This window comes from Ruditapes philippinarum, unplaced genomic scaffold (assembly GCF_026571515.1).
Source record: "Ruditapes philippinarum isolate M1 unplaced genomic scaffold, ASM2657151v2 ctg1274_1_1_1_1, whole genome shotgun sequence".
Lineage (NCBI taxonomy): Eukaryota > Metazoa > Mollusca > Bivalvia > Venerida > Veneridae > Ruditapes > Ruditapes philippinarum.
Window position 1 is genome coordinate 245,642 of NW_026863688.1, and position 27,277 is coordinate 272,918.

General features: G+C 31.4%; 1 pseudogene; it reads right to left on the reverse strand.

Moving 5' to 3' along the window:
* Positions 1–5,036: 5,036 nt before the first annotated feature.
* LOC132722991 (uncharacterized oxidoreductase YjmC-like) lies at positions 5,037–26,590 on the reverse strand (annotated as a pseudogene).
* Between the last annotated feature and the right edge of the window lie 687 nt (positions 26,591–27,277).

The following is a 27,277-nucleotide window of genomic DNA, read 5'->3' on the forward strand; positions in this document are numbered from 1 at the left end:
CACACACGCACACACGCTTGCTCGCACGCACGCGCACATACACACAAAGGAAAGGAAAACACATACCATAAAAAGGAACACATCTAATTAATAATTTCAAATCTGAACGGCCGGTATGTTCGTATTGTTTGGCTATGGACAAATAGATTGTGTTGTTAGGGACGCAAACTAGATTGTACTATTAAAACTATTGACAGAGTTGATATTTGTACATGTATATCCTTCTTGTTGGATTTTTCTTGTAACATGGACAGGTAAACACGTACATGTTTTGTTGGGGAATACATTTTATTTTTGTAACATTGATGTGAATTTTCGTTATGATAGCAGTAAAATGATTTAAAGTACTGAAAACCAGGACATGACAATATAATTGCGATTGAACTGGAGTCTGCAAATTTGTATTCCAAAATTTGCGAAAAGAAGCATATTCATAAATTTTGCCTATGTCATTTATCTTGAGGTGTAAAGATATATGTATCTTAACCTGCAATCGTTTAAGATTTATTGATTCCGGAAACAAAATTACAATAATCATAAACAAGTCATCGAGTTATGATGTAGAACCAAGATGATGTCATCGCAGGGTCTTGAAATTGTTAGATTTTATTTATCTGTTTTAATTAATTTTTAACGGTTTAAACCCTTTTTATACTTGAAATCTTAAATGTACTTGTCCATCGTTCAATTTGGACGAATTGATAAGACATTTTAAGGGACATATCAAATTTGTACTGGCTGAAAAAATAAACAGTGAATACCGTGACCAGGTATGTTCCGGCTGATCTTGGTCTGCACTGGTCGCATTAGAATCTGTGGCCGCCAGCAGGTTTATGGTTATAACGTTTTATGTATTTCAATTTAAGCAATCTTGAAAGTGCATTTTGAAGTATTGTGAATGATTTCAACGTCAGGCATCTCTTCAATCACTGAATTTAGTTTTTTTTTATTTTTGTTTGCATCCTGAACGGATGATCCAGCAATTAGTACCGTAAGCCAATATACAGGATAATTAAATTTTGCCGACCTTTGCATGATATTGCTTAGTGTTTGCGAGTAACAAGTTGTTCGTAAAAGAAATATTAATTTAAAAAGAAAGAAGTATATTTCCTTAAGTTTAAGAAATAATGTTTACCTAAAGGCCCATTATGTCTCAGAATTTCTATGATTTTTTTTATTTTTGGAATCTTGACATACAAAAACAACAACAACAAAAAAAAGAAAAACAACCCAAAAAGAAACACATACTTCATATGTTTCTTTTAGTCTGGTGGCAATTGATATAATTATTGTGAATTAGTATTTTGTATGGCAGTTAAAATACTACTTTGTTTACCTTTTACTTCCTTTGCACAATTAGCGCTAGTTTATTCAGCTGCTAAACATCTGACATGCTCTTAATTAATTATTTTAAAAAAACTTATTAAAAATCCAAATGTTTAACATTAAATTAATGTATGCATTTATGTATTTCTGAGGCATAATATGCCTTTTAGCATGAGAATTTTATACAAAGATATAAACTAAGAAGCTATCGAGTCTCCGTTGCATTTGGCGGTTATTTCTTTTTAACTGGAGTAATACAAAAGTTTCTTTGTGGGTAATTTGGAGTGTGTTGTTTAAAAGCTATATCTGTCACGATATTTGGTATTTACTACCGTGCAATATCAGACAATATTGCCTTTTTGTCTGATAGGTTCTTTTGATATTAACTAGATCTTTTATCTTTGATGTATAACTATTGTTAGAAATGTCACATATGACACGATGTGTCTAGGAAAACCACATATAACATTACTAGGTTGGAAGAGAATGTCTTTCGAATGACAGTCTTATTTAAAAAGTAATACATCTGGAGACGTGTGCAAAAACTGCAAGAGAAAAAGCTTTTGTCAGACATTTTCAGTCATTTTTTTTTAAGTTTTGAATTTTGAATTATAGCACGTATGAATTTAAATAAATGCATTAGAAACATTGAAAGCCTGAAAGTATTTTTTCCTAAATGCTCCCACTCGGACTCACAAACAAAATTTATCCATTTTTTCGGCTTAAACCATACAATAAAACTTTAAACGTTTTTTTATAAACTTATATCAAGCACAAAAGCCAATTTTTTGTGTGCTACAATATCTTTTGATATTCCAATAAAAAAAGTTTACATACCTTCGAGATGACGGGATGTCTAAAATAAAAATAAATAAAACAATAAACAGTCCGATAGGGAGCATTTTGCACGTACGCAATGACGTAGTATCTTATCATTGATGATGGCTTAAATGTTGAATTCTGCTTAAGCCGGTGCTAGGGGGCGTGGACGGTAACTTGCACTTTCCAGTACCGTCCATGAACAGGCTCAATCAAACCGAGCCTGCAACATTTTCAATTTTGCCGTGTTGGGCTTTCTTTAGGGATTCTGTATTTATCTATTTTAAAAGTTAACATACAGAAATCTCTGCTATAATGCTAAATCCATATTTTTTTAACTCAGTTATATTTTGCATGTCACATATAATTTCTTTTTTCGGCCGAAGGCCGGTCTGTTTTCAGTTTGACTTTCTGTAAAATTTACAGAGAAGAACTGACTGTAAGAAGAGTTTCATTTGTCATTTTAAAATCACAAATTGAAATCTGGGAATCTCATTGATAATGATGTGAATAATAATAAATTAAAAAAATGACAACAAGATAATCATGGTTTATTTGATGACGATGAATAAACTGGTATTTGACGATTATTTTGAGGTGCATGATAATAATTATGACTTACAACGACCATAATTTTGATGATTTATATAATGAATATACTTGATGATAATTATGATGTGTGTGATAATAAATATAATAAATGATACATCCCCTTACTGCAGTAACGGTTTAATTCCTTCTCAATTCAATAGAAGTTAACTCGTTACTGCACTTACGTGACGAATTATGATAATTCTGAATATAAATATTGACAGTTATCTTGACGATGTCGATGATAACAGGGGCAGATAATCAATACTGCACATTGCTGCTATCTTTGGTATGACCACCACGGAATAACTTAAAATAACTTTCCATCAAAATCAAGAGAAAAGCTTTTAAAATGAAACATTAATGTTCTTATTTATCATTAGTGTTTGAAATACTTTTTTGTCCAATAGAATTGCTGTGCCACTCTTAATATAATTTAATATTTTAAAGACTTACTTATAAACGCTTATAAACGCTCAATCAATAAATACTGTTCTGCTATTTTTAACATAATAATCTCAATGCACACTTTTTAACATAATAATCTTTAAGCACACTGTCGCGTTTTATGATATTCTGTATACACATACTGAATATCTCTACATACAGATAATACACAAGGAATATAAGGGCTACATTATTACAAATACATTAACGTCGTACAAGTCTATCTTGTAATTCAGTAGATTTATCAGACTTATAAACATCGGCGGAATGAGAAGAACTGACATATGGAAATTGTCTCTTGAATGTCATGTCATCAATTTCTCTCCTTTGTGCCATGGATTTCAGGAGAATTGCCTAAAATGACATAATTACTTTCAACGTATTGTTTTCTTCCAATAAAATACTTAAAAAAAGAAAAGAATGGATATATTAATTTTATGAAATGTATATAAATTTAGTATTTTACTTTTTGTCCAATAGGATAACATTTATTTAAATGAGTCGTGACAGATTTGGTTTAGTAAATCGGCTTTAAAAGTCCTAAACATTTTAGTTATTAATAAGCACTTTTACATGTAAAAGTTGACAATTGAGTAATGCTCAAGCCGGTGCTAGGGCGCGCGAGGGATGTTGCAATCATGTACAGACTCTTGAAATCAAACCGAGTCTGCATTTTTACGTAATTTTGTTGTGATTTATGCTTCTTTCCAAAATGTGACCCTATTTCAATATTTTTAATTAATTACTTCATGTTAACTGTTTTGCTTTGCGCCGCTCTTGACCAATATTTAATTTTGTAAATGCTTACTGATTAACAATAACCCATATATAACACCGACCATGAGTTCTCAAGAGAGAAAACGTTCACTTAATTTATAATGGCTTTAACCGAATCTGTAATTTGCACTTAATGTGTTGTTTTGGGTTGGTCAGCTGAGTACCTTATATCCCGAGAAACCATTTTCTAAGTATAGACGGTTTCTAATGGTTAAATTTAGCGCCAGGCTTTATTGCGTAGTTTTATGATACTGTTTGTTTACATCAATATCGGGGGTCAATGTCAATTTCTATTGACTGGCAACCAGGGAAATAGTTAGTCACATATCAAAGCATGATACCCTTTAATACAAAAATTAATTATAGTATACAGCCAAGTCGATTCCCCCTCTAAAATGCTAGGTTATATAGAGAGTATGTGTTTGTTTTTCGTGCAAAATGAGATTTTATTTAATCGAGTTAGCTTTAAAAACAAGTTTAACAATAGTCTCATGTGTAAGAACACAGTTTTGTAAGTGTGCGAGACAAAGAGAGTCCATCCTTGTGACTTTTTAGTTTACACATATCTTTTTACCACACACAATACCAAATAATTTTGTCATTTATAAGGGCTGGTTATAATTAATTTTGTTCTTTTGATACATTATCTTATTAATAATGACCGTTTTTTACAAAAATGCAATCTTTGTACTGTTTTGAAGCATAAGTTTAAGAGATCATGATACAACATTTGAGTAATATGTTGTAATTATAGACGTACTTGCGTCCGTGGCTGAGTGGTTTAGGTCATTGACTTTAAGCCACTTGCCACTCACCGCTGTTGGTTTCAGTCCCACGAAGCACTTTGGATTATGTCATACAAAGAACATATCCATCTAGCTATCGAAACGTCAGTTGTTCTACTTAGGTGCTCGCTCGTGGATACAATAATGCATGGGGGGCACCTAAGGTCTTCATCAACGAAGAAAGCTAGAAAGTCGTTATAATTATGGTCTTTTCTGTGTTGATGCTGCGTTAACAAAAAAAAAAAACATAATAAAAGAAAAAAGATTATTTTAATGTCTGATTTCATTAATCTTTATTGATTTCATTTAAAGTAAAAGAGGAAGCTTCAGTTTGAGTATGGAACAATGTTCCAATTATGTCAGAGGTTCAACTATGTCAGAGGTTCAACATGTAATCTTGTGGCAATCTCTGTCTGCAATAAAGTAAACAAACAACAGTTCAACAATTATTATAATTCTAGATATACACTACATCTTTAATCATGTTCGATGCGAAATGAAACTCTATAGTTCACTAATAAAATCAACGCACACCCCTAACAATAAATTTAGATAATTGGAATTACTTAAATATTAAGTCCGTGGTGAAACTTGATTTTTAGTTATAAAAAAGGTTGAGTTAGGACATGCCCTTCCTTCCCCTGCCCCATTACACATTGTATTTGCTCTGGATTATGGGATATGCGGTTTTTCCGTATATTAAGAACAATACATGTGTCCAGAAGACAATTTCAAATTTTGACTTTTTACGCTCAGCAACAAATCAGTTTTTTTTTCTTTAGAAAGGGCAATCATGAGATTTATCACATTTAAAAACATGTTGAATATTTACCAATAGAGCTAAGTAAACGTGAAAATGAAACTATTTTCAATTAAAGAAGCAAAAAGTATACAAAGTAGTATTTTGACTTTTAAATCACAATAACTGTACTAATTGCAAAGACGACATAAAGTGTTGCAGGTATTTGAGCAATGACAAGTGAACAAGACACCAGAAATAAAAAGCACCTACAAATACAGTTGAAATTAAACATATTAATGGACCTTATGGATAAAACAACATGAAACAGATCAAGGAAACGGGCATAAAGTGAGCTTTGATAACACGCATGTTATAACGAGAATTTGATTCTATATAAGATGATGACGAAGTGGAATATCTTATTATGTCATACTTCTTCGAAAGGTTACTTAGAAACTGGCAATGTCTATTTCTATGTTGCAATTTAATCAGTGAAAATTGATTCTGATACTTTATATAATTATTGCAACGTGATGCTGTTATGATATTAAAAAGGGTGGTGACTTGATCAATGACTTACACAAGCAATGATTTGATTTGGATGGTAAAGAATTCCTCCCCGTCTGTCACATACTTTCATATGTTTCCTCTCTGGATCACCAGGTACCAAGACCTCTGTTTCACCGTCAACCTGTTATACCAACTGAATCTCAAATGCCAATATTAGGTACGCATAGAGTTGAAACAAAATGAACCGTTAGCTAAATATGCAATAATTGAGATGAAAGTAAATCTTATCTCATCTCACCGCTGTGGGTTCATATCCCGCCGGGTCATTTATTTTTTTTCCATGTGAGGAAGCTTTTCATCTAGCTTAAGGTCAATCGGTGGTTCTACTCAGGTGCCAATTATTCATGAAGAGGTCCCGACCAATAATGCTAGAAATATCCTTTAATAACGTCGTGTAATGGGAGCTATTCTAAACTTCGAGAGATCAAAACTTAAAACAAAGAACTGAAAGATTTGAATAACCGGATCAAGATTTCTACAAAACGTCATCATATCACTCAGTCTGTCATTAAACCCATCTTCAAACGCCTCAGGATCAATTGCAACAAAACAATGACTCTAAAAATAAAAGTTATATACTCTCTAACACTTAACACAATTTCCAGAATGATAAATAGAATTCTGAGCGATTAATAAAAAATGCATCTGATTCTATTGAAATCGAAGTATAATGGTGTTAATTTGGGAAACACATATTTCAGAATGTCTACAAGCTTGTCATTGGTATCATGTGACTTGTATATAATTATACTGTAACCTTAACATTACAAAAATAAAAAAAGAAACTTAATAATAACAGTACTAACCAAACTGCAATGAAAATTATTTTTTTACTATTGCACAAAATCCTTGAGTCTAATTACATATAAAAGAAAAGTATGGGCGCCAGTAAAACACTGAAGATATGTAGACTGATATTTCAAACGTACCATACACGTATATATTTATTCATTATTTTACCGTTTATGTTTTTTGTCATAAACTATGAACATGTTCTATGATAGTCACAATAATTTGACTGCAAGACCGACATATTCTATAATCTAATTTTTCATAGATGTATGTCTTTGCGAAGGGCGACCATCATCTATATAATAAAATGCGCACATTTTTTGGGCTAGTTCTATAAATGATATATTAGTGAAACATTAATAAAAACAATTACCACACAGTCGACATCGTGGACACCTACTTCCATATTGTACCCACATAAAGATCCACTCAGCATTGAACAAAACATTTCAACCATCACTGCTAAACCATAGCCTTTATATCCTGCTGTAAGATTAAAAAAGGGATTTTTCAAAATTGTACCATTTCATATAAAATGTTGCAGTCAAAGATAAAGATCTTATTCTACAAAAATACCGCCAAGTCCGAAAGTCCACAGCACGCAGCAGCGAACAACTAGATTATGACGATATTCGAGTATCTGAAGACTTTACATCGCATACTAGGAAAATCAGGTCCAAACTTATTCCGTATATTGACATCTTCAAGAAGCAGAACAAAAGATCGTTTATTAGATATGATAAGCTGATTGTAGACGGTGTACCTTATATCTTTGACTTTGACAAGGATGATATTGTTCCCGAGAAATAGGACAGTGGCCAAGGTCTGAATAATAAACTGCCATATTTGAATATTGGACATGATGTTACAAATTCTGGTTTTGACATAAATCTTCATGCTATGAAATTAGGTGTGTGGAATATTTCTGGTTTATCATCAAAATTGTCTGGAAGAAACGATATTTGTGATTCAACAGATTTTGTTGATTATATTAAGTCATTTAGCATTATTGGTTTTGTAGAAACTTGGGCTAAGAATTATGGTGAGTTTTTATTAACTGGGTATACATGTTTTGATGTTATTAGACCATTAACTAAAAATGCAAAACGAAATTCAGGTGGAATATCTGTTTTTGTAAAAAATATTATATTTCAGTATGCAGAAATTAGACAATTAAGATCCTCTAGTCACAATATTTTATGGCTACTTGTTAAATCTAAAGTTAATATTTTTCATAATATGCTATTAGGTTTTGTTTATATTTCTCCAGAAAATTCGTCCATACATTCGAATGAGGCATTGTTTGATATCATTGAAAACGAGCTTGCTATTTTCAAAAGTGACTATCCGGGTCATTCCATTTTTGTTTTAGGTGATTTTAATGCATATACATCCACAAACCCTGATTATATTGATATGGATGGTGAATTTCCATTGTTAAGTGATACTTTTTATATTGAAGATACTATTCCGCCACCTAGAGCTAATTCTGATGGTAAATCTATAAATAATTACCGCCAAAAATTGCTTCAGCTTTGTATTGCTACTGGGCTTCGAATATGTAATGGCAGAATCGGTAACGATGCTGGCAAAGGTTGTTGTACTTGTTATACTGATTATTCTCCTAGTCTTATTGATTATATTTTGTCTGATATGTCATTATCTGATTATGTCTTAGATTTTGATGTTGAAAACCGAATTGAATCTATACACATGCCCGTCTACATTAAAATTAAGAGCTCAACACAATTAGAAGATAGTCTTTCTGAACAAGTATTAGTAATGTATCTGAAAACCTATATACTAAACTGAAATGGGATGAAATAATAAACAACAATACATTGAAAAGTTAATTATAGGTATTGACTCTATGTATGACTATTTTAATACTGCTTTAGATAATAATGATATACATCTAGCTATACAGAGACTAACAGATTGCTTTTACAATGCTGGATCAAACATAAATAGAAATAATCGTGTTAATAATCTTAATACAAATCAGAAATGTCAAAAATGGTATAATTCTACTTGTAAACGACTTCGTACCAATGTTCTTCAGAGGTTAAGAGAATTTCGTAGATCACGCACTGATAACGCTTTAAACAACTACAAATTAGCTAAATCCGAATATCAAGAAACATGTCGTAAGTTTAAGCTAAGATATGAAGCTAATGAACGATCAAAACTTGTCGCTGCTGCCAATTGTAATAACCCGAAATATTTTTGGAATTATTTAAAGACAAACACAGGGCTTAATCGTGTTAATATAACAACTAAAGAGTGGTATAATTATTTTAATAGTTTATTTAATCCCGTTGTTAACAGTGAGTTTGATGATACCACAAACGACAGTGTAATATTTAATGATATTCTTGATTCCGCAATCTCTCCCTCTGAGCTCTCCCTCTGAGGTCAGCTGGGCAAAAGGTCAACTCAAATTAGGAAATCAGCTGGTATTGATGGCATTACAGCTGAGTTTATTAAAGCAGCCTCTGACAGACTTATCCCGATTTTATGTTTGTTATATAATAAGCTATACGATAACGGTGAATTTCTCAACAATTGGTCAATTTCACTTATCACACCTGTACTTAAAAAGGGTTACCAAAACGATCCAAGCAATTATCGTGGAATCAGCTTACTACCTGTACTGAGTAAAATATTTACATCCATTTTAAATAGAAGGCTTGAGAAATGGTGTGATGCAAACTCTGTATTAGGTGAAGAACAAGGTGGGTTTAGGAGTGGTTATAACACTATAATAGATAATATATTTTGCCTGTGCACCTTTATAACCAAGTATCTACAAAAACCTCAAGGCCGTTTTTATACTTTATTAGTTGAATTTGAAAAAGCATTTGACCGAATTAATAGACAGGCTCTATACAATAAACTATGCTCAAATAATGTTAGTTCAAAGTTTTTAAAAATGATCAAATCGTTATATCATGATATTAAAGCAAGAGTTAAATCCCCATCTGGACTAACAGAAAGTTTTGAATGCCCGTTTGGTGTCAGGCAGGGGTGTACGCTATCACCATTACTATTTTCTCTATTCTTAAATGTCCTTAATAATTATGGTAGTGATGGTTGCCATGGTGTCTCATTAGAGCTTAAACAAATATTCACTTAACTCTACGCCGACGATTTAGTTCTAATTGCCGAAACAAAAATAGAGCTTCAGAGAATGATTAATCGGTTAAAGTCGTACTGTGATAATTGGAATCTAAAAATTAATCTCGATAAAACAAAGGTCATTGTCTTCAGGAATGGTGGTTACCTGCGTGCATATGAAAAATGGTTCTATGGCGTAGAAAATATACAAGTAACGTCTTACTATAAATATTTAGGAATAGTGTTTTCGTCTAGATTATCATGGTATATGTGTCAAAAAACATTATCTGAACAAGCAAATAAAGCTATTTTTTCACTTAAAACTAATTTATACAGATTCGGACAACTTCCTGTATCTCTATTGTTCAAAATTTTTGACACAAAAATACAACCTATATTGACATATGGCTCTGAAATTTGGTTTTCTTATGAAGCTAAAGATATTGATATCGTACATAACAAGTTTTGTAAATATGTATTGAAATTAAACTGGTCAACTTCTTATAAGTATGTATATGGAGAATTGGGCCGTTATTCACTATATTGCAATAGAGTTCTTAAAGCTATCAAATACTGGTTTAGGATCCTAAAAATGCATGAAAATAGATTACCTTCATTATGCTATAAATATCCAATACCGCTTGGGCAGAAAATAACATTGATTGTTGGGCATTTCAAATTTGGCGTGTACTTTTCATAAATAGTTATGGTCATGTTTGGCTTAACTAGGGGGTAGGAAATATTGACTTGTTCTGTCGTAAATTATCTCAAAGATTGCGCGATATTGCTGTTCAAACATTGCGGGTGGCTCTTGATTCATCTAGCAGTCTAGTGTTTTTATAAAAGTATTAAAATTGACTTTATAAGAGAATCATACCTAGATCAGATTGAAAATTCATATTACAGGTCGCTCATTGTAGAATTAAGAGGCGGTTTACTGCCCTTGGGTTATAACACTGGATTCTTCAATAATATACCAATTGATCAAAGGATATGTCCTCTCTGTTTTACGGGCTTAGACGATGAATATCACATTCTCTTGATTTGTATTCACTTTAATAATATACGTAAAAATATTCTAACAGATATATTGGTGAAAAATCCTTCACGTGAAAAATTTATATCTGTTCTAAGAAACGCAGATGTGACATTATATAAGACTATCGCACGTTTTCTCGATCATGCACTTAAATAAAGACGCCAATTCAGTACTTAAAAAATACATACATAAAACTTTATAAAGGTAATTATATATTAGTGTATTCTACAACTGATCTACGAAATTCTCTTAATATCTCTATATATCTTCAAAGAAAAATTGATATGATGTCTACCAATGTTTATATTACAATTTGCTATGTACATGTATATCTATGATCATCTCATTGTATTTTACCATTGCTATTTCATGTTTGTTGTATTATGTTGTATTTTGGGCCTGAGGCCTATGTTACATAAATAAACTTTACTTTACTTTAGTATTCAATAAGCGGGTGCTAGGGGCGTAGACGGTCGCTTGCTATTACCACTACAATCCATGAACAGGTTCAGTCAAAAAATAGATAAATACAGAATCCATAAAGAAAGCCCAACACGACAAAATTGAAAATGTTGCAGGCTCGGTTTGAGTGAGCCTGTTCATGGACGGTACTGGAAAGTGCAAGTTACCGTCCACGCCCCCTAGCACCGGCTTAAGCAGAATTCAACATTTAAACATGAAATAGAAAAATTTTGAATTTAGAAACATCCGCAGATGTGTTCATACGGCGGTTATCATAGAACCTTCAATGTGACACTTCCGTGCCATTCCATGAAAAGCGGCGTATGGTCCCCAAGTAACCGAGCCTGCAACGTTTTCAATTTTGAGGTGTTCACCTTTCTTTATGGATTCTGTTTTTCTCTATTTGAATTCTTATATATATAAATTTTAAATAAATATAAATCATTTTTGTGGTATTTTAAGATAAATGTCTCAATCTTATCACCACAATTTGTCTTCTTACTTGTGTATTTTTCTTCGCCTAAGTTGATGTATATCGTACATTTCTTCGTCCACGTTGAAACATATCGTGCATTTTAACAATTTACAATAGAATGCCACTGTCTAATGCGCCAGTAACCACCTTTCTCGCCATAATTTGACTACTTACATGTGTTTTCTCTTCCACCAAGGGGATGAATGCCGTACATTTTTGAACAATCAACAGTATCATTTCCATCTTTATCAACAGCCCATCCTTTTGGGATAGCTTCACCCTTTATATCGGCCAAGATCACCTGATCATACATGTATATATTTTCATTAAAGGCCCAATGTACCCACAAAAATCTTACGACAATTTTTTATCGCACTAAAAGAAATATAACGGGTCCTTTATCAAATAAGAGAAAAGACACTACCAATGCTATTTTTGTATCGATAGGTTTATCGTTAGTGCACTTTATCTTAAGATGATTTTTTTTTACTTACGAGTGCCTTTGAGTATATGACTTACGATTTTGACTTCGGTACCTTTTTTGAAATACATTGTACATGTAAATCAATTTTTTTTTGTGAATAAGTCTGCAGAAATACTTTTATTTTCATTTCTCTAAAGCTATTTTGGATGTCTTGTTATTATTTCCAAAAATGTGTTCATTGTCAAATAAAATTACCATAACCATCATTTGTTTATGTCAATTAGAACACATGCAGTTAAAGTGTTTAAGTATTTTGTATGGAAGCCAAAATATAACTTCTTTTACATTTTGCTTCTGTAAAGGCAACGCATTTCACATTCACTGCTACTTTCTTCAGAGGATAAACATCTAACACGCTCTTAAATCATTGTTTAAATGTTATAAGACTCATGATTGCCCTTTGTAAAGAAGGGAAAAAGTATTCTTTCTTGATACATAATGTGCTTTTAAGTATAAATTATTTTGAATAGAAACAACTATATTCGAAAGAAGTAATAAATCTTTCTATAATAGTATTACAGTGAAGTGGTTCGTAATGAACTACAGAATACGATAAAATTATAATTATGTTTATGGAAGTCGTTGGTAAGTGTGAGGCACTTGATTCGACATAACTAATCTATAAATAGCTGTAAACATAGTGTTCAATCAGAATAAACACGACATTGATCTTCAATCTGGACCACATGTAAACAAATAGGTCTTTGAATTCAAAATATGGATAATGTTTTTAAACATTTTGAAAAGCATCAAATTAAGTACTCTGACCTTTCCAAATGCCACTGTTGTAGTGGCCATATCTAGGACAAAACTGTCACCATCTTTCGCTGGTGCCGCTATACATATTGGGTTGGTACCAAGTGCATTTTGTATCGCTCGTGTTGGTGCCATACCAGCACCAGTATTCGTAAAAATGCCATTCCCTTGGATACATTATCAAAAGTCTACAGTCATTTTTTCCTAAATTTAAAATTTCTTTATAAATTCGCAATTTTTATTTGTTGAAAAAGTATAATGAACGCTGGGTTAATACTGAATGGTATTTTTCTCTTTTCTTTGTTAAGTTTATCATATAAAAGATCGTCATGAAATGGTTTTGTTAGCCATACATGTACTACATGTACCATCCGTATTTGCAGAGACATGCTGATCAATTACTTTTAAAAAGTAAGCCGCCACCCCCACCCACCCCCCCCGAATTAAATGAAAATAAATAAAAAAAAAAAAAAAAAAAAAAAAAAAAAAAAAAAAATACAATAATGATAAAAGTAATAATATTTTTTAGTCAACATCTTGTATATGTATAAGACATCATGTTATACACTGGTTCTTTATTATTTGGCCGTACTTGACGTATACCGTTCGACGTGATAATTATGTTAGTCGATTGAAATCCGTAATAACCATGCTATTTTATAAAAAAGAAAAATTCAGATCTTATGAGGTAAATTACTTCGAAGATTTAAGAATGGAATTTGTAATATTGTTTCATTTTCTGTTTCCATGTCAATTATTTTAACTTACAATAAATCCCTTGTCTACTGCACGGATACCATACCAACTTGCCATTCCAAAATGATTTGACCCTGAAGAAAGAATACCAATTCATTAATCTACATTAATCTACTTTGTTTAACGAGAAGCCCCTTTTTATCCCCTTTAAAGTTTTTCCTAAAAAAAGAAAAAAAAAAACAAATTAAAAAAAATTTAATTTTTAATAATAAAAATTATTTTAATAATAAAAAAATAAAAAAAGAAAAAAATTAAATAAAAAAAAACAACAAAAAAATTAAAAAAAAACAAAAAATAAAAAAAACCCAAAAAAAAATAATTACAAAAATTTTTAAAGGGTTTTTTTATTGAATACATTTTTTTGGGTGCTTCCCCACCCCCCTTTTTTTTTCCACCGGGGCCGATTGTTTTTATAAATGCTTTTCCTTTTTTTTTTTTCTTTGGGATTTTATTTATAAGTTAATTTTATGTAAAATCATTTTTGGGCATTAATACAAAAAAAAAAATTTACTTTGTTTCAACTTGCGACGATTCAAAAAAAAATTTTTTTTTATAATATAATAATGAATAATAAAACCAATAATGATAATAATTAATGAAAATAATAATAATAATATAATAATAATAATAATAATAATAATCGATGATGCATGATGATGATTGATGATGATGATGATGATATGATTGATGATGATGATGATGATGAATGATGATTCTGATTAGGAAACAGGTAAAAAATATTGAAACAAACTTACCGTTGACCGAACCCATCCTATGCCACTTTGTTTTGCTTTCTCAATAGCTAGATCCATGCAATAATTTCCCCGACCACTGGTCCTAAAATATACCAAACATTTTACCATGAACGTCGCTGTATAGGCCGTCGGGACCAAATATCATCAACATCAACAACAACAACAAACAACAACAATTAAACGAAATGATAAATTAATAAATAAATAAATAAAGACGTAAATAAATAAATGGAGAAATACATGACAATGACGAAAAAATAATCTAGAAATTTGACACATTGTAACTTTTATTATATACTTAAAAAAAATTTAAAATACTTGAAATGAAAACAGAATCATAATAATGACAGTTTTTCATAAGTTACGTTTCACAGAGACAGGATGGTCCTCTCCGTATCTTGGGAGGAATAAAAATATCATCTACCCAAGTAAAATTGTTCCCATCCACCAAATTTTGCGTTGCTTGAGTTTGCTTGACAATCCTCGGAACACCCCTTCTTTGCCTACGAATCGGTTTTGTTACATCGCTCAAATATTTATCTGAAGACAAAAAAATAAAGGTTATATTATTGTTAATTGCTAAACTTAAAACTGCGAAGCTTCCAGATTTACGCTTATTTGCATGTAAATTTTGAAAAAGGGTGTTTTAAAAGTACAATCTTGTTGAAGTGAACAAAGAAAGCTAATTAACCACATGTCCGGACCAATCCCATTTTTTTACTAAAAGAGGTTAAATTGCAAAATTGCTCTTAGTTTATCACGCATTAAAGTTGCATTAAAATGAAAAAATCAGTCAAACACTAACATTGATTTTGAAATTTTTTGTTTTTTGTTTTACTTTTAACTTTTACATTTTTTAATTTTTTTATAAGTTTGATTATCTGAAATATTTCCATCTTGAGGTTACATTTTTTAGCTCACTTTTTTATGGCTGATCTGTAGAAAAAAAAAAGTTAATATTTTTTCCCTTTTCGTTTACAAAATTTTTCAAAAACATGAATAAACCTATTTTACACTTGTTTAAAAACTTTAAGCAAATTAAAAAACTTTTAAAAAAATTCATATATTTTCCACATTTTTAAAAAAGCTTATCGATGTCACAATAAAAATTTTTACTACATATGTTAACTAAAGACAGTAAAAATTTTATAAATGGTGTACAAAATTTTAAAATTTTCCTATAGTTTAGGATAGACTTGAAATCAACAGAATTTTATATAAAATAAGAAATTAATATCTAAACATAACATTAATGGATCCAAAGGTTATTAACCAGAGAAGGTTTACCTAGATTTTTAAGACCATGACTGTAGTGGCCCCTGTAGTCAGCCGCCACCAACACGTCTGCTAACATAGCTCCATGGTCATCCTCTACACCTACTGCCCCACAACACCGCTTAATAAATTCGCGTACCTTCTCCTTGCTGATAATACACTCTTCTGAAAAAGACGTCACTATCTAATTACATCTGTCCGTCTGTATGTTAAAAATTGGATTTGGTAACGTAAAATATCTGTAAACTTTACTATATAAAATCAAGATGGCAGAAATCGATCAAACTAAGGACCAATAAATCTCGTGCAGAGGACTGTCGGTCTGAACGGGAAAAATATTCTGAGATCGTCAGTATGATTTCCACTTGTCAAACATATTCAGTCTGGTTAAATCAGTTCTTATAATGTTTTAGTAAGGTTATTGCCTATATTCTACATTTATTTATAAAATCACAACAAATATCATCTATAACAATGAGGTTCAACGAAGAACAATGAGCATCATCTTATTCAGGAAAATATACACTTGAATAATAATAATAATAATAATAATAATAATAATAATTATAATAAAAATGAAAACATAGTTACCTATTGACTCCATGACATGGCAGGATTTTCAGTCTGCATTACGTGAAGTTAACTGATTATAGATAACACAAACCTTTACATTATTTAGTTGACTATACCTTTGACTTACTGACCTGCCAGGTCAATGGTACTGAAACATCTACTGATAAAGAAAGGCTATGTTTTACAAGTCAGTTACTACATGTACTTAGGTTACCTGTCGTAGTTAATATGAATTGAAACAAGTCTACAAAAGATGTAGCGTATTAAAGATTGTGTAGAACAATAAAATTTTAATAATCTTAAACCAGTCAAATGCAACTCCACTGAATCAGCGTCGACTCTTAACTACCGTGCACTGTCACTATATTAGTGTTTTAATATGTTGAACAATTACGATGAACATTGAAAATTATGAACCGTTTGATATAAATTGTTTACAAAAATGGTACATTTGTCTATCCAAATGTTGTATGGAACATGTTGGAAAGGATGAAGTTTTATATACAAGACATGTTCTTCAGAAAATATCAAAAATCAAATAGGCAAGTTATTGATAATATTATACATGTACAAATAGACGAATAGCTGGAAAAACGTCAAATTACACGGTTTTGTATTAATATTTTTATTGATGCTTTATCTATATGTATTTTATTCAACTGGAAAATTGTAATGTCAAACTTAAAAGTTTAATTGAAAATGCTGCAATGCTTGGTTTTATTTATACTTGTACAAGTTTAATTGAGACAATATGAGTGATATAGTTATTAAAAGAATCATGAAATAATTTAAATCAATCAAATACAATAATATGTCAGGAGTTTTACTTCAGTTTACCACTTATACTTTTATATGTCGTTGAGTATACTGTGTGTGTGTGTGTGTGTGTGTGTGTGTGTGCGTGCGTGCGTGCGTGCATGCGTGCGAGTGTGTGTTATGCCATAATCTTAAAAATAACTAAAGTTCCTTTAGTGATAATTATCTGTTTGAAGTAACCGTGGAAATCTTATCACTTTAAAAGTCGTTTTTAACATCATTTTAGATTTTTTTTACATAACTTATAAACCTTTTTTACATCACTTTTAAAGCTGATTAAGGTCACTTATAAAGCCGTTTATTTTAGATTAATAAGGCCTTTTTTACATCATATTAAAAACCGGACTTTTGCATCACCTTAAAAGCTGTGTTTTGTCCCGGTTTTTACATCACTTTAAAAACCGAGTTTTTACATCTTCAAAAGCCGGGGTTTTACTTCTATAAAATCCCCTTTTTACATCACTTAAAAAGTTGGTTTTTACATCACTTTAACGTCCGGGTTTTACATCTCTAAAAGCCGGTTTTTTACATCTTTAAAAGCCGGGTTTTTACATCTTTAGAAACAGTCGGATTGATGACTACTTTTCAGCTTATTTTTAACGATATATAGACCTACGCCCGTGACTAAGTGGTTCATGTAGTTACCTTGAAACCACTATGGTCTCACCTCGGTCGGTTCGATAACCGCCTCTTTCACGTTAGGTATCTTGCTAACTTGCAGAATATTACCAGTTCATGCCCGAAATAATGCACGGAGAGGCACCTGAGGTCTTTCTCCACGCCACCATAATTATAACCTTTACAGTGTTAGTAGATAAATTATTAAATAAATTGATAAATCAATATTTTGATATAAATAAACAAATAAATAAATAAATATGAAAATAAATAAATAAATAAAAAAGTAAATAAATAAATAAGATAAGATGAAGGAAAATGTAAGATAAAATGAAAAAAAAGAAAATATATATGGGAATGTATTGGAAACAGGACAACCCGTTTAAAATTTCATAATACCAGTAACGTCTACATACTACGCATCAACGTGTACTTTATATTGCCATTTTACCATGGAGGTCATCACATAGTATTCTATCGCGTATACGCCAATGGTGATTGCACAATTAGAAATGAATTTTTTCATGTGAGGAAAAGACCAGTTATTCATGCTTCAAAAGCATCATTGTCACATGCCCGTGTTCCGTATAATTAGGACACATCTATTATTCATGGGCTCTATTACTAATAAAACATTCCTTTATTCACTTACATTTCTTTTTTGCATAATGTTGAATAGGACCTAGCCAAGCGTTCGATGGAATAGACTTATTTGAATACAGCTTCATAATGCTGCTTTCATTTTACTGGCATTCACGTCCTTCGTATCAATAAAATTCTCTTAATTTCACGTGTTAATATGTGGAGATCAATTTCATAACGCGATCAAGTGATGGTTTGCAGCACAGATACGGTTAAGAACTGGTTCTATGTTGAGTTACATTATCAAAGTCGCGAACGATTTTCCTTTTAAAGAAAATTTAAAGTGAAAAAGCCTTCGCTTGTGTCTGTCAAATGCAATACTCCATCAAAAGCTATACAAATCACTTGCTATGCATATGTGTATGCGTGCGTGCGTCCGTGCGTGTGTGCGTATATGTGTGTGAAGAAGTGCATGTTAGTAGATATCAAGCCAACAATTGCATACATGTGCCACTTTCGTGTGGCTAAACAAAGGCAAATCATAAATGAACTAGGAGGCAAATGTCGCAGGCGATATTTCCCAACTATCTCTATTTTATATATAAACAGCGACGATACAATTCGCGTATTGGACACAAAAGACAATAACATGTTTTGATTTTGCTTTGTGCCATATTATGCTTTAGAAATTCCTATTCATAAAATTCTTTAGAAATGTCAAACATGTGTTAAATAATGTTGATATAATTGATTTAGAGCACATCTAACAGCTTCAGAAAGTAGCGTTGAGTATGCAGTAATGTGTCGTAAGGAAATCAAAAATGGAAAAATATGAACAGTAGAACATGTATTTTGATTTCTATACAAACTAATAATTCATTATGATTATACCAATTGCCAATGAAGTAAAAAAAGTATCTATATGGTACATGAATGTTTTAGGAAACTGCAACAATGTGAAATAACTGGAACGTTTTTGTGAAATAAAAATAATAGCATTTCTGAGGTATAATGGGCTTTAGAGAATGCATGCACAATATCAGTTATAAAATTCTAGTAGCCGATATAATACCTTAAAAAGAGATTGCATTTTTGTTTTGTTTTGAATTATGTTGCCTACAGCTCATTAGCCTCTGATTTAAACATATTTATTGCAATATTGAATAGATATAGCATCCTGTAAGATATTCAACAAAATGTTAATATAAATATCGGCTATAAACAATATTTAACTTGACAAAGTACCATCAGGGGTTAAGTAACTTCCATTAACTAATGACATATTTCCGATAATACATATTCTAAAATATCAGTCTATGTCAGCAAAGTATTGCATCAGGGCAGACTAACCGGTGATGGAATGATGGAATAATATCCGATTAAGATGTAACTATAATCGTGATAAAGCATTATAAATTTCAATAATGTTCATTGGCTGACACATCATTTTATCACATAAACCGCGGCACAGGAGTGTAATAAAGCCATTTAATAAAAACGATATTACACTAGACGATATTACACTAGTGTAATAACACTTTGACGTCACGTCATTTGCACTATAAACATAGCGTTAAAGCGCGCTAATGTTAGCGTTACACTATAGGCGCGTCAAAGAAAAATGACTCTTGTTAACAGTTTACCGTTCTTATTTCATATATGTGATAAATAGAATATTATATTCGTGAAGATTCAATACTAAATTTATTGAACTCGTTGAATAAAACAATATTATGCTCGCCAGAGGCTCGCAAAATATGATTTTATTCAACTCGTTCAATAAATTTAGTATTAAACCTACACTCATTCAATATCCTCTATGTATTATAAAACATATATACCCTTCTAAAATTGATTTGTGTTTTATCAGTGGCTCTTGCTTTTTCGATTGTTATATTTTCAGTAAGTGGCCAATATGAGGAGCACAATAAATGACATTTGTTTATTTCATATTGATTTGAACAAATATTACACGCAATAATTAACTAGTGAACACTTATTTCTCTGGCAAGTGACCGACTACAAATTTTGCATGTTTTTTGTGATACCAGGTCTCAAACAAATTGACCATTAAACTCAAGGTCAAATATCAGTTGGCACGAAGAAGTTTCCTCCTGCTAGACGATTAAGCAAGTAACCCTTGATTAGAAATCCGGTGCACTCCTCGTTGAGCTTAGCGGACGGACACGTTAAACTGTGAATACAATGTATATAAAATCTGAATTTTTTTTGCGCGCATCTATATGATTTACTAGTTAACATTTTGACATTTTTGTTCTTATTTTTAGACTAAAGAGATACCATTTTGAATACATTACATTTCATCCCAAACATTATTTGAGTGAGTTATAAGAAAGGACTTTTAGAAGTGAACAATATCTTACAGTTTCATTGGATTTGTATGTGGCAATAAATAGCATGTGGTTTACATTCTAAATTTTAATATCTATCGTAAAATAATCTTTTTAACCAAAAAGGTAATAGATTTGAAATAGTGTCTGAAAACTTCTCAAAATGTAATACTTTTCATTATTTAGGTATTTACATAGCAACTATATATAAACAAGAAATGCATTGATGAACAAAGTCTAAAGTTAAGAAAAGAAATTATGTTATGTAATTGTAACAATTATACTGTTATTGTTATAAACTGCTGTCTTTATTGTTATGTTGTTTTTTTCAATGCAAGTAATCTAAGAAACATTTGAAGAGAATGCCATTACAAATCCGACGCATATGCCCAATTCAATGATATGGGGGACGAGGGCGTATATATTTGCCTTTGTCCGTCCGCCCTGCTGACTTGCTGTCCCTGATGACTGATGAGACAGTGGAATATGTACGCGCGCTTGTGTGTTGGGGTGCATCCTTGTCATGTTCGCATGCAAATGTATTTCTAGTTTTTTATCAATTTTATTCTGTGTAATATTTTATTTTATCACATAAACCGCGGCGCAGGAGTGTATTAAAGCCATTTAATAAAAACGATATTACACTAGACAATATTACACTAGTGTAATAACACTTTGACGTCACGTCATTTGCACTATAAACATAGCGTTAAAGCGCGCTAATATTAGCGTTACACTATAGGCTCGTCAAAGAAATATGTCTTTTGTTAACAGTTTACCGTTCTTATTTTATATATGTGATAAATAGAATATTATATTCGTGTAGGTTTAATACTAAATTTATTGAACTCGTTGAATAAAACAATATTATGCTCGCCAGAGGCTCGCATAATATGATTTTATTCAACTCGTTCAATAAATTTAGTATTAAACCTACACTCATTCAATATCCTCTATATATATCGGATATTACGGCAATCCATTCTCGACCATTATATGACCATAAAGACTGATGCTGACAACGATATATTTGACATTGTAATGATAGATATATCACTGCCATTAGGGAATCATTTATATACTCTATTCTAGATAGCAATTCATTATGTTAAGTGTTGTTGTAAATGAGACACTTTTGTCATGATGACTCATTACGAAAGGTCTCGTTATGTTAATATATATCATCATTACTTAGATGATATGTGTTTGCTATGTTTACTTTACATGCGAGATCGAAATACTTAGTATATTTCAGATCCGATTCATTTTTATAATTTCTCGTGTTCTAGGTGAAATATGACTGGTTCGTTAAACTACTGGGTTCTTTGCTGGTGTTGCTTGGTTGTATCGGGAGCTGCATTCTGTGATGGTCGCGGTGCCTTGTCGGTCTCTCTTCTTCTGTTAATGTTTATATTTAATATGCATGAAGCCTTCAGATTTCTTATTTCATCGTTCAAAACGGTTTAAAGAAATATTGACTAAATATTTTTCCATGTAACTTAATGAGCTCTCCAAGACGTCATCAAATCATTAGGACAAATAAGTCTATTTAACTCACTACAGTGTTGGAGCAGTATCTATAAACGCTTGACAAGTATCATGATCACAAGTAGGAAAATATCGCTTTTGTTTTCGGCGATTCTTACTTTTTTCATTTATAATCATAAGTAAAGCGTTGTGAACACATGAATAAGTCAAAAAGTGCATTTCGACTGGAACAAAGGCGATATTTAAGCATTTAACTATTTAACCGCCTTGTCCGATATATACTGGAGTACGGTATTTCGTGTTGTGCTTCGACACTGTTTTAGTCTCACTATCGGCATTATCGTATTGTATAAATTTTAGCTTAAGGTACTTCTGGTTGTAATGGGCAAAATATAATTCTCATTTTCATACATTTTTTACTCATGCCTTGCAAAATTTCAATTCTTACCCTTTATTTTCAATATTCGGCTTCTTTCAACTTGGGTGGCTCCACTTTTCCTACTTGAATACTATATTATTACCCTTAGGATATATTGCGATAACCGCCATATGAACACATCGGCGGATCTTTTTAAATGCATAACTTTACTTTTTACTATTTTCGTTTTTAAATGTTGAATTCTGATTAAGTTGGTGCTAGGTACCGTCCATGAACAGGGTCAATCAAACCGAGTATGCAAACTTTTCAATTTTGCCGTGTTGTGCTTTCTTTAGGGATTCTATTTTTCTCTATTTTAATATCACATTAAACCAACAATCAAACGCTTCAATTTGAACATAACAATTTCTAAGAAGGAATAAGCATTTTGTGATATAGGTTTGAATTATTCAGGAAAAAATGATTATCATTGAAATTTTTATAACATTATAAGGGATCATGTCAGACGTTATCCTCCCATGTTAATGTATACGAACTTTTCAATGCTTCTGAGGGATCACTTTTCCCGATATTTGTTATTCTCGTAAATTATCAATTTATTTTTCTCACTGATCTGATTAAATGAATGGAAAAGGTTTCTGACAGTTGCTAACAAGCTTTCAATATTGATTGACCATACCGTAATTTACATCAGTGGTTTCTGTCTTTGATTTGACACAAAATAGTTATTGGAAGACCAACAAACATAGCATGAATAGACACTTTGTCGATTTTTAACAAACAGTTGACAAATGAAACCTCGTCCTTTTACAATAGTATGCACTGATGCGTTTTTCATTTTGACGATTAATTGTTTATTCTTTAAGAAATTATCTACAACTATTGCTTAATCGCTAAAATATAAAAAAAGAAAAGTAGATATAAGAAATGAATAAATGCTTGGACAAGAAATGCTTTATAAAGTTAACAGATAAACCTAATCATCAATTCTACTGCCTACGTCACTGCTTATTGAACTTGCTTCAACTTTTTTTGCATCAGTAATGATTTGTTCCTGGTAATTCATGTTTCAAAGATATTTCAATACATAATTTCGTTTTATCATTGCCCCACAATCCGGCAAAAATTTAAACTAAGTATTCTTATAGATAACAAGTACAAGTAAATGTCCACCCACCTTGTGTATACACAATAACTTTGAAAATACGCTTTTGTTACTTTGATAAAAAATAAAAAAAATAAAACAAAACAGCAAGAAACATCTGAAAAACCTACAAGTAATGTTCATTCAATTACATGGCCATTTGCCTATGCTTGTATTACCATAGCGGTCGTTAGAAAAGAGAACATTGAAAAGGCAGAATACGTGCTGCTCTTCCAATTACAACTCATGTCAGATCATAAACAAAAACAAGTGACGTCAATAATGACCTTGTCAATCAGTATTGAAAGCGGGTTAGTAACTTACCGAAGTTAGAGGAAATAGAAATTAGAAAAGAAAATCTGCTTTTAACATAGAACTTAGATGTAAAGTATATTTCGAAGCAATAAAACCCAATTTATGAACAATAATATTGATTGCTAATATATTAACTGAACGTATTGAAACGAGTCATATGTAATAAATCCAAAAACTTGTGCTGTAATCGGTGCAATTGAAAGCACATGGATTAAGAAAAAGGGTTTAGTTTATCTACGGTCGGGCGATCCATCTGTGTTCATCTCCAACAAATAGGGACGCTTTATTTTCAGCTTATAAAGTTACATTTCAGACGCCGTACACATCAACGCATTTCTAATTCTAAACAAGTCCTGACTTAAATTAATCATCAACCAAAATCCGCAGCTATAAGAAAACAAAAAGCATTTAATTCAGTATGGTTGTACTCTCACATAGCATATTACCACCTGCATTTACATCAAGTTTGGCTTTCGAATCTTTCATTTATTCAGTATTCTACGAATGGATTTCGTATTTTAAGCGATTATGTAAGTTCTCTTTTAGCTTCATCTCTTTCACCCTTGCATTGGCGTCAAAATGATATTAATTACATCTTCTGAGATCAATACACTAAGCATTTCCTGATGATTCGAACTTCGTCCTTATGATTTCTTACAACTTTGACATGCTCACTAAACAAATTTCTCATTGTCTTACTGACTTTGCCATATTAATGACCTTTATTAAGCTTAGTATCTTATTCGACAAATCCTTTGGCAAGTCATGGAACGACTTGTAATGAAAATATAATAATTTATTAGTTTACAGGTAAAGCTTTGTGTGCCCCTCACTACTGTAGATTCAAATTCTGACAGGCTATCCAGCTAGCTTACGGATCGTCGGTGGTTTTATTCAGGTGCTCATTGGTACCTGAAATAATGCAAAGAGTGGCACTTGAGGTTTCCTCCACAAGTAAAGCTGATGTTCCATATACTGTGTTGGTATGACGTTTATCCAACCAACCAAACAAATAACATAACAGGAATATATACATTTTTTTCTAACTCCATACATTTCTACGTTCAAGCACGGGTGTTAATTATTACATAAATATACAGGTGGGAACTTAAATGGTTTATGTCCTTGGTTGAATTGTCTTAAATTGAAATGTTGTGCTTCTTTGGTCTTTCGGGAGTACTATTTAATAGCTCTATAAGTATTCACACTTATTCAGACGCAGGGCTCATTGATTTTAGCATCGCCAAGCGTCATCAATTTCATGTGTTCCGTAATTGTAGCATTTGAACACAGTAAGTCTATAATATGTAGTGACCTTTAATTATTTAATACATTAATTATTAATAACTTTCACATGGACTTCAATCTAAAGCTACGATACCTGCATTTATTTTTTTATTAAATGTTGAAATAGAAGTGAACCGTAGTTTTTATGAGTACTTTATCACCCATGGATCTCATCAGCACATATGAAGCGTGAATGAAAGTTTGGACACCGATTACTTTGTTTCAATAATATGTTTCAATCAGGGTTTGGTTGCATGCTTGGCATTATTTTGCAGAATTTGTATTTTAATTCCGTTTAGTGACATTTTCTTCATGCATATTGAATGTTTTGGACATACCAGAAAGCACGCCAAAAACACTTCTACAAATTCTGCATGAAACCCCGGTAGACAAATGGTACATATTTTCTCTTTACCGGTGCCTCATATTTTGCGAGCTTTATCATATTCAAAATACACTTTAATATAAACGACACAAAAAGAAACGATAATGTATAAGGAAAACGTTTTGGGGCACCCGAGGCCTAGTGGTTAAGGCCGTTAATTTCAGGCCGCGCCAGTGTCTTCGGATTCACTGATAAGAGAACGCTTTCCAGCTAGCTTACTGAATGTCGTTGGTTTTACTCAGGTGCCTATGTCTAAAAATGCACACTGCTGCACAAGAGGTCTTTGTCCAACAGTAGAGCTAGAAGGTCGCCATTTGACCATATCTATGTTGTTGCGACGTATCTCCACATACAGACACAAAGGAAGAAAACAAAGAAGAAACAAAGCTAATGTTTTATTGATTAAAGTAGCATTATTATTATTTTCTTTGACAAGCTTAGCTGAATTGGCTTCAAATATAAACATTTACTATTATAATGGGCATATACAAATAATTGATAGGGAAAAATGTTATAAAAATACTGCCTGGATACTCTTAAAAGTATCGGATTTAAACTGGAATATTTTCATCTGGATACTCTTATAAGATTTTGAATGAAATATTTTTTTTATAAAGTTGTAAGTGATTAATTAAGAACATTTCTACGATGAGTAATAATATTTCGTTTCGGCTTACCTGCCATCTTAACAGTATTCAGTTCAAATTACATCACATTTTAAGTTTTCATAATTGAAGGGGTCAGTGCAAGACTGTACAAAACATTATTTTACATTTTTTTGAGAAAGAAAGGGTATTTTATGAGATTTAAGTTTACATTGATATACTTTGTAAGCAATTTACTAATAGGTAATGTTATAAATAAAAAGAGTCATGTATATAACAATTTATACTTGGTTTTGTGTATTTCATTAAGCTTAGGGTTTTAAAAATAGATCATATCCAGATATATAATAGTTAATGATAAACAGTATAATAAAACATCTATAAATGTACAATACTTTTATTACCAAAAGGTTAGTAATCATACCAAAATAACATAGAACACAATAAAAATGTAAAAATTTTGGATTGTAATATTTAAAGAATATATGATTAAATATAGCATTTTTTACCTTGTAATAAGCTTAGCACTTAAAAAATAGATTTCATTCAGATATATATATATATATATATATATAATAGTAAATGATCAACAGGATAGTAAAACACAAATAAATATACAGGACTTTAACATAAAAAGGTAAGTAGGCATATCAAAATAACATAGCATACAATGAAAATGTCTAAATTGTAAATTTAATTATAATATTTTACACATTGCAAAGGGAAAAACCCTTATTTTGAATCTTAAGTAATGCCTTTAAGATTT